This window comes from Poromitra crassiceps (genome assembly GCF_964638095.1).
Source record: "Poromitra crassiceps genome assembly, chromosome: 28".
NCBI lineage: Eukaryota > Metazoa > Chordata > Actinopteri > Beryciformes > Melamphaidae > Poromitra > Poromitra crassiceps.
In genome coordinates this window covers 18,006,096-18,017,308 of record NC_139651.1, presented here as the reverse complement: position 1 = coordinate 18,017,308, position 11,213 = coordinate 18,006,096, and positions in this window count along the sequence as shown.

Below are 11,213 nucleotides of genomic sequence, written 5' to 3'. Positions count from 1 at the left end.
TCAATCATAGTCTCACACATAGACCCCGATATTCCACTGTGGGCTCCTTAACAAGGCCCTACTTTTTCATGCATGTCGGCAATGACAATAAAAGGGACTCGATTATAGTCCCTTTTATTCAAATCATTCCCTGTCATGAAAGGTAAAAGCTCTGGGTTCGATTTTGAGTGCGACACTTTCACCAAACATTTGCAAATGCTTTCATGTTATATTGTTCGTAAATGACCATGGTATATAAGTGTGAAACGGTTTTAAGGCATAAAAAACACCTTCAAACCTTTTAATGCACACCTACTGGATGATCCCGGTGGGGCGGCACCATGGCAGTGTTTGCTTCACCTTCAGAGCTTCACTGTACCATCATCAGGCATCTATTTTAGGAGGCCATATTCTGCTCTATTACGCTATGGAAATGGGATATAGAGGAATTTGTAAACAAGATATCCACCAGCATCTACAAGCTTACATGATGAACATGAAACTCAAGACAGAATATTCTGAAGTTATTTGCTCGATATTTTCTTAAAGAAATCCATATCTCTGGCACCCCGGTGGCTCGCTGAGGTAGAGCGCGTTCCATGTAAGGCTCAGCCCTCTCGCTCTCTCTCCCATACAGTACCTTACTGTCTCTCTGTCAATAAAGCGTAAAATGGCTGAAATAAATCTAAAAAGAGAGAGAAAGAAATCCATATATACTTTAGGCTGGGGCCATCTGTATTTCCAAAAATAAATAGAAATTGTATAGATTTTTTGGAAAGACGACATACCCTCCCTCCCCTCTGACCTTCACCCTGTCTCCCTTCAGCAACCATTGTCTCCTCCCTCTCTCTCTCTCTCTCTCTCTCTGTCTCTCTCTCTCTCTGTCTCTCTCTCTCTCTCTCTCTGTCTCTCTCTCTCTGTCTCTCTCTCCCTCTCTCTCTCTCTCACTATCTCTCTCTCTCTCTCTCTCTCTCTCTCTCTCACTATCTCTCTGTCTCTCTGTCTCTCTCCACATCATGCAGCTTCATCTCACCCTCCTCTCCTCTGTTTGCCCTCTCTCACTGCCAATTGTCTGCATGTCTTCATGAAAAGGAATCTTCTGGGTTTCAGCTCAGCCGGCACTAACCACCGTATTGTGCTGGGTGCCGTTCCTCTCGGGCAGGAGGTCTCAATCAGGCAGGGGAGGTGGAGGGGAGGAGGGGAGGGAGGGTGGTGGGAGGATAAGAGGGGGGGCGGAGAAAGGGAAGGAGAGAGTGAAAGAACAGAGGGGGAGATCAAACTAAGTAAACACACACACACACACACACACACACACACACACTCTGGTGCGTCATCAGCTGAGCCATGACCTGACCTTTGTTGCTTGCCATATTCTCTCTCTGCATTCTAATTGTTATTTATTTTCTATAATGTCTCTATGTATGTGTGTACATATGTCACTGTACATAATGTCACTGCATATCTAATGTACTAGTACATCCTACTAGTGTCTTTAACTGCAAATTTGTCACTTTTTTCCTTTTTGCTAACTACAACTGCTTTCTTCTCAGGTTGTTCATTCATGTAAATTAGACTGAGATGTTACTTGTTAGATGCAGACCAATAGCTTCTTTCTGGTTGGTCATTTATGTCACTTTTATGTAAGACCAGTATAGCCTCTTTTTTGCTTGGTCTCTATTTTATTTTTTGTTGTATTATTTTTGCTTATTTGATTGTCTTGTTTGTAAATGTATGATGTTTAATGTTCTGTAAGCTAATGGAGATCCTAATGAATCAAATCAAATGTATAAGCAATCCAGGCCGGGGTCACGCAACTGTTCTGTTACATCTATTATCAGATCACTATGACTGATCCTTTTACTCCATATTATGAGTTGCTTGTGACGGTGGGAATTGACACTTGTGCTCTTTCACATGTTGTAAGGCACTCTGGATATATATATATATATATATATATATATATATATATATATATATATATATATATATATAATATTTAACCTCTTTCACATGTTGTAAGGCACTCTGGAGATATATATATATATATATATATATATATATATATATATATATATATATATAATATTTAACCTCTTTCACATGTTGTAAGGCACTCTGGATATATATATATATATATATATATATATATATATATATATATATATATATATATATATATAACCTCTTTCACATGTTGTAAGGCACTCTGGATATATATATATATATATATATATATATATATATAATATATATATATATATATATATATATATATATATATATATATATATATATATATATATATATATAACCTCTTTCACATGTTGTAAGGCACTCTGGATATATATATATATATATATATATATATATATATATATATATATATATATATATATATATATATATATATACCGGTATATATATATATATATATAACCTCTTTCACATGTTGTAAGGCACTCTGGATATATATATATATATATATATATATATATATATATATATATATATATATATATATATATATATAACCTCTTTCACATGTTGTAAGGCACTCTGGATATATATATATATATATATAACCTCTTTCACATGTTGTAAGGCACTCTGGATATATATATATATATATATATATATATATATATATATATATATATATATATATACCGGTATATATATATATATATATAACCTCTTTCACATGTTGTAAGGCACTCTGGATATATATATATATATATATATATATATATATATATATATATATATATATATATATAAAAGAGGTTATATATATATATATATATATATATATATATATATATATATATATATATATATAACCTCTTTCACATGTTGTAAGGCACTCTGGATATATATATATATATATATATATATATATATATATATATATATATATATATAACCTCTTTCACATGTTGTAAGGCACTCTGGATATATATATATATATATATATATATATATATATATATATATATAACCTCTTTCACATGTTGTAAGGCACTCTGGATATATATATATATATATATATATATATATATATATATATATATATATATATATATATATATATACCGGTATATATATATATATATATAACCTCTTTCACATGTTGTAAGGCACTCTGGATATATATATATATATATATATATATATATATATATACCGGTATATATATATATATATATAACCTCTTTCACATGTTGTAAGGCACTCTGGATATATATATATATATATATATATATATATATATATATATATATATATATATATATATATATATATATATAACCTCTTTCACATGTTGTAAGGCACTCTGGATATATATATATATATATATAACCTCTTTCACATGTTGTAAGGCACTCTGGATATATATATATATATATATAACCTCTTTCACATGTTGTAAGGCACTCTGGACAGGAGCATCAGCGAGATGCCTGAGATGTAGGCTTCATTTAAAAGGGTTATTTTACACACTTAATTAAATGTGGATGATCATTTGACAGCCAGAGTGCAGATCCCCCCACCATGGCCTGTTTTGATGACTTGACTGGACAAAAACTCAATGACTTGAGACTTGACTTGGACCTGGAAGTTAAAGACTTGGGACTCGACTTGACTTGAGATGTGATAACTTGGATGACTTGTCTTTGTTCATCAGTTTAAATGTAAAATATGAACTTGTTCCACATTGTCAAGTGTCTGTGTAAAGTGACCCGGTACGGGAGTGCAAGCTGGAAATGGCATGCATGTCTGGCTGTCGGTCACGCCCCTCTCACCGGATGCTTTTGATTGGTCAAGGAGAAGGCACTTTACATGAGTAGTTAGTTAAGTATGAACTTATTAGGCTTTTGTTCATTTAACTATAATACAAATTCAATTCATCGTCATAGTTTTTGTTTGAACAGGTTCGATAAATTGGCCAATAATAACACACATTAGTATAGACCTTATTCGATTGACGTCACTCAACGCCCACCGCCACCATATTGTTGACATTCCGCAGCGCGCTGTTTAAAAGTGACTGACAGCTGTCATAGCTTAGGACGCTAGCCAGCGTTACTTACTAGCCTATTTAATGCTGTTTTTACTGCGTCAGGAGCTATTTCACAACAGCGAAAGTGTGCTGTGTAATAATACACGGCTGTAGTAATAGCAGCAATAAAAGCCCGGGTGTTAGCTACTAGCTACTGTCCACAAACGTGAAGGGAAAGAGACTAGAGGCTAACGTTACTAGCAAACATTGGGCTCATGCAAGCAAGCGTCAGATCAAACAAACATTTAACGTTAAGGTTATTTACCTTTGCTGTCATGACAATGTTTGATGATGATGATGATGATGTCTTTGGTGGCACAAAAGTAAAAATGTCAGACCAATTGCCACAGATGAAATAGTTATAACGCTAGGACTCAAGGGATTTGAAAGCCTTCAGCTCCTGAGATGTGTAGCCTATGTCAATGCTGTCTGTATTCACAATGTCTGGTACGTTATACCTGGCAATATAATGAGTTATATTTACTCTAAGTCAGTTTTTTATAGGGGTCCGCACCCTCGACCAAACTTATTTTTTCATCACTTCTCTTTGACGAAGCCATAACTGTTGCTATACGCTCGGCCAGACTACGTTACGGCTGCGGTTTGTCATCAATATGGCGCCGTCCGGGGTTATCGAATAAGGTCTATATAGTGTTTTGTCAGTCAGCAGCACACAGAGGCGTTTTGGCCTCACACGCAGAGGAAGAACAGCGCAGACGGACACGCTCCCCCCAGGCAGCCCAACCACTACCTAACGGTGTGGTCTTGGCCTGTGTGCACGCTGAACCTCCCTGAATGGTCACATGGTTTGCCGCAGGGCACGTCATTGGTCGGATGAGTGTAATCCCGTGTGTGGAGAAACAAAGGTGTAACGCTCGCATCAGCCAGTGTGAGTGATGGTGTGTTCACAAACCCATCTCTCTCAATCCCACACAGGCTCCTAATCCTAGAAGAAGATCCGGTGACGAGCCTGTGAGTGGGTGAGAGCCAGCAGGGTGCTTAGAAGATCCAGTGATGAGCCAGGACCTGTGAGTGGGTGAGAGCCAGCATGGTGGTGCTTGCTGTTATGTTGACTCAGTCACATTGATCACTGCAGCCTTACAGCAAACACAGTCTGTCATGCCTGTACAGGACGATTCAGCATGACGTCACTTGACACGCAGAAATGCTGAACCCCGCGGCAGTTAATATTGTATGAGTTGTGCCAAACAAACGTTAATATCTCAAAAACTATACATCACTGCTTCGCTCATGTTTATTTATTTTTTTCTCCTCACTCCTAACATTTATTTTTAATCTTTTCTTTGCAAGGCATTGGTGATATAAATATAGCCCGTCAATTGCTGTTTGTACGCATATGACTCCTTGTACTATTTATAGTACCACTGTCATGATCTTCATTTGACAAAATTGAATAAAAATTTGATATATGAAAATATATATTTGAAATATATATATATATATATATACATCACATCGCTTATATTTTGACATTCTGAGTGAGAGCAGAATTAGCACAAGAGTTTGATGTATAATATATGCATGTCGTGTTAAAGTTGTGTGAACTGTCGCAGTTCTTAAAATGTAAACGGAGTAAGCCGGCTAGAGACAGACACTCACGCCTCGCGCCACTTGGGCTCCATAGGGTTCCATTGCCGTTGCCACCCAGTGGCGCGGTTTGTTTACCAAAATGCTGCTCGGCTGATCCCTCGTATATGCTATATCGTTATGTCATGCTGTCTTTGGGTCATTTATACATGAAATTATTTCAGTTTTTTAATAGATTTTTTTTTGGTACCGCTATTTTACATTGAAGTAAATGGCGAGTGTACAGGAGTCCGTCATATTTACCCACAATGCCTTGCGTTGTTGGCCCAGACGTGACGTTGTTGCCCCAGCTCTATTCTCCTGTCTGTTTTGTTTTGATCACACTCCTACTTTATTTGAAACGAATGAGCTGCATCTTATATTTGGAAATCATATTCAAAGTTTATGATGCAAATAGACTTTAGAAACCTGGGATATGGTTTATTGGTTTGAAAACAGAGAGAGACTGCTTTGATTAGCATTCGTTTTAGCTTTAAGTTGATAGTATTTTTTTCTGTGGCAGGAGAGATATTAGAGTTTCTCGCACAAAATCAATTAAAAAGATCCGAAAACTAACCACAGATGCTTCTATAGGAGATAGTAATGTGTTACGTTAACAGTGGGTTGCATGTAAAGGCTGCAGCCATGCATTGCTATTATAAACATCTGTGTATAGGACTTGCATGCACTTATGCATATGTGCTTTGCAATAAGCTTAATTGGCCATTTCCACAGTGCAGTGGTGTACAGTATACACACACATACACACACACACACACACACACACGCACACACACACACACACATGCACACACACACACACACACACACACACACACACACACACACACACACACACACACACACAGTGGTGTATTAATACATCAAAGTCCAATAGGCAGTAAAATGAGTGAACACAAAAAGGAGGCAATCTATGTTCTGTGCCTGATGTGATTCATTGTGTGCAATATTGTCTTTTGTGTATAAGTGAGGGTTTCATTTCACAAAGCTATATGATGCATATTTAAGTGGCTGGCAATGTTTGTTTTGGAAGTAAACGACTCAAGGTTGTGAACATCCTCTGTAAAATTCTATTGTGAGTTTTACTGTTTCGCTTCTATACTGTTTTGTCTGTTGTGGGGTTTTTTTTTCTCCCTATCTCGAAACAGCAGACATCTTAATTTGAAAAGAATCTCCTAATTGGACTTGCATTCAAATATTTAATTACATTTGTAAGGCTGTAATTGTTCATGATGCATTTCTTGGAGACATTAACCAACGACAACAACATACTGTTTTAGCACATTCTTTCCAATGAACAATGCAAATCAAGAATAAAGTCAAAGACTGATTCCAACATGGACTACTGATGATGATGATGATGATGATGATGATGATGATGATGATGATGATGATGATGATGATGATGATGATGATGATGACAAGGTAGAGGATCCTTTACTTCGATTTCCTTCAAATTATGTTCCAAACTTCCTTCAAATTCTCTTCCAAATTATGCAAATTGACCCAAATGTGAGAAGTCTTGGAAAATGTCGTGGAAATCTGCTCATGATGACAGCCAGTCAAGTGAAGTGAAGCCTGGCTGCTGGTAGACGTGTTTGTGAAGTGAAGCCTGGCTGCTGGTAGACGTGTTTGCCTTTGAAGCAGTGCTCACCCAAATGACACATTTCCACATGACTTGAGTGGCAAATGGCAGCTGCATGTGTCTGGCAATCAAAAGACATGTCAAGTCGTGTAAAAGTGGAGGAAAAAAAAGGTTTTTAGGTATTTATAAATCGATGCCTGTTGTGCCATAGAGACACTGCGGAGTGCGTCATCATTCAGAAAACGGGGGAAAACAAAAACTTCCCCCCCAATCCTGGCGTCCTCCTATGTCGCATGCATGGTGGCTTGTTGCACACAAAGATCATATATACGGAAGATGAACACTCCAACTTACTTCCTTGACAGCTACATCCATGTTTTTCTTCTCGCCAATTCTCAATGGCTTCCTTGTTTTGCTTGGGAGTACAAAAAAAATTTAATTGGTGATTTTTTACATTTGTTGTCTGCGCAGCCCCACCACACAACAGCTTTTAGCTATGTTTAATTCAAGGAAAATGATCTGGTGTATGGGAGTGAATGGAGCGCTTTCCCCCGTGATGGGCGTGGCCTATTTCATGCAGTGTCTCTATAGCGAGCCAAAGTGAAACGTCACTTCCTGCTTTCTCCCTGTACCAGCGCTGAAATAAATATGAATGGCAGTGAACGGAGAATAACGTTGCTTTTTTGATCCCGTTTGAATTGTGTGACGGGGTGCCAACGTTAATTTTGTCAATTTAAAACATAACTTTGCACGTTTCAGTTTGACGACAAACTGCGACTTTCTTGACGTGCGAAGTTATGTTTTAAATTGACAAAATTAACGTTGGCACCCCGTGACACAATTCAAACGGGATCAAAAAAGTAATGTTATTCTCCGTTCACCGCCATTCATATTTGTTCAGCGCTTGGTACAGGGAGAAAAGCAGGAGGGGATGTTCACTTTGCCTCTCTATAATACTGAATGACTTATTAGCTGGAAGGTAGTGTAACCATAACGGATAGATTTTTTTCAAACTGTCTGTGTTGACAACAACCTCAGCGACGTGCGGGCGCCAGCCTACGCAGGCTGTGGCTAATATAAAATGGCCTGTTGTGATTGGTCCAGACTTCAAACATAGTAGTAGCCTAATAATTCTACTTTGCTTTTCTTTTCTTTTCTTTTTAGAAAGGGTCGGGAAACATTTGTGTGTGTTTATTTTGTATTCAAATGTTCGTTTTAATCATTACAAATAATGTAAAAAATAATCTTGCAGTCATGTGGGTGGGACAGGGGACAAGCAGGTGGACCCAGGCCCGTCAGGCCCGTCAGGCCCGTCAGGCCCACCCATAATGCTACGGTTGATTACTCCTGACTCTCATGTTGTTGTTGTTTTGTGGGGGCAGTCACACAGCTATGACACAACATGATGTGACTGGAGAGGAATTATACTGTACGCACATCAGCATAGAGACACTGCATGAAATAGGCCATGGGAAAGCTCTCCATTCACCTCCATACACCAGCGTCATTTCCCTTGAAATAAACATAGCTAAAAGCTGTTGTGTGGTGGGCTGTGCAGACAACAAATGTAAAAAATGTAAAAAGTCAAAACTGTTTGAAGGATGAGACACACACCCATAACATTACATCCATAGGCTCATAGGCTCTATTTTTGCACATGTGGTTAAGACAACATGATGTGACACCATACCAGACCAAGCCGTAATACCAAACCACACCACCATCACCAATTCTGTTACAAGTGCTAACTTGCCTTGGCAGGTGAATTTGGGTCTTGTATTTTGAATGACTATATCATTCATACATTTGGACGATGACCGTTTGACCTTTTATATCACAGATGACAACTAAAACTACTATAAATCACATCTTTGGCTGGCACTTAACATCAAATATCACATTTGTGTGTGAGAAGCTTTTATGAATGAGGCCTCTGGTCTCACGTTGTCGTCCTGTGAGGATCAGGTACAGCACATCGTCACGTGAAGGCTGCAGTCACCTTCAGTGAAATGTATGCGATTCACTAGTCAACCTATGTGTGTAATATGATACAATATGATATAATAATATAATATGCATCACCTGATTAAAACGTCCATCTGCATCACTGCAAGAACATCCACAGGAGCCCGATGATAATCCATAAAAAGTTAGCGAGACCCATGCTGGGAACAGATCCCATGGGTGTCAATGTCAAAAGCAAGGGGATATATCATGCTGGTTTGGCAAATTCTTTGTTTTATTCAATTTCACAGATATTACACGCTTGATCATTATTCACCAACGTCATGTTTCAATCTCTTCAGTAGTGGCAGTCAGGTATGCTGTAGGTAGGCCTTCTTCACTAAGGCTGTGACAAAAAAACATTGAGACATGCTCTGTCTCTCCTGATCCACAGGGACTGGAAATGTAGGCCAAGCCGGCGTGAGAGTGCTGCGAGGATCAGGTGTGCTGTGCTGTTGACTTGGTGCTGATCAAAGTTCCTCTTCACACTTTGTGATATTACAAGAGTCACACAGAGGGAGAGATTTTTAAATATCCCTCGCTTATATATAGGCCTGTATTTTTAGAAGTGACGTTTGCACGTGATGTTTATCATCCAGAAGCACCCCGCCCTTTTTCACACATGCGATGTGGGCGAGACGAGGTGTTTTGGGGCGAGTCAGTCATTCAGTCAGTCATAATGGCACGGAAAGGACGCTTATTTTGGGGTCGCTTTGTGAGATTCCCTCTCGTTTCCCGCCGAAGGGGTGGTGTGTTTCAATCAGTCTGCTTAAATGTTCACCCCCGCCCACTTGGGGCGCTGGCTTAATTTCGACGAGCGCATGCACCTAGACACACACTCACTCACTCACTCACTCACTCACTCACACACTCACTCACTCACTCACTCACTCACACACACACTCACTCACTCACACAAACACACACACACACACACACACACACACACACACACACACACACACACATTGTATTATTTATACTTGAATGTGGGGCGGGTGTCCTTTATCTCACCCTTTTATGGCTTTGCTTTATAATAATAACATTATACAAGAAATAACACAAATTGAATGGAACCATAGAGACACTGAGGAGCGCGTCATCATTCAGAAGCCACGCCCAAAACGGGGGAAAACAGAAACCCCCCCCTCCAATCCTGGCATTCTCCTATGTTGCATGCATGGTGGCTTGTTGCACACAAAGATCATATATACGGAAGATGAACACTCCAACTTACTTCCTTGACAGCTAGATCCACATTTTTCTTCTCGCCAATTCTCAATGGCTGCCTTGTTTTGCTCGGGAGTACAAGAAAACTTGAATTGGTGATTTTTTACATTTGTCGTCTGCGCAGCCCACCACACAACAGCTTTTAGCTATGTTTAATTCAAGGAAAATGACGTTGGTGTATGGAAGTGAATGGAGTGCTTTCCCCCATGATGGGCGTGTCCTATTTCATGCAGTGTCTCTATAGCCATGATTTTGCACCACTCCATCCATGGCTGTACCCCATCTAGCCACAACCCAAGTAAGCCCCGCCCCGGGTGCCACACGACGCACGTGCAGCCTGGGCCGGATTTGCCCTTGTTTTAATCTAAATCATCTTGCTCAGTCACTGCGAGGGTAGAGGAAGGGGTTTCAGTGACAGAAGCCGAGAAGGTGAACTCAAACATGCAGTTTATGTCTCCAAATAAATGCCATAGGCTATAGATTAATGAGATAAAAGGGAAAATAAGATAATTTCATATAAAGCCACTATTGAATACTACAGACATAGGCTATATAGCCTATAGGCCTATGAGTCACTAAAGAAATGTGAAAATTACCACGCATAAAAAAAAGTAGGACAGGGTCACAACTCACTTTTTGGTCTACAACTTAAGCACCACAGACGCACTGTCATTATCTACAGGCATATTGAATGAATATTTATAGAGATATCATTATTGCAATTAAACAGCAGATGGCCCACGGGAG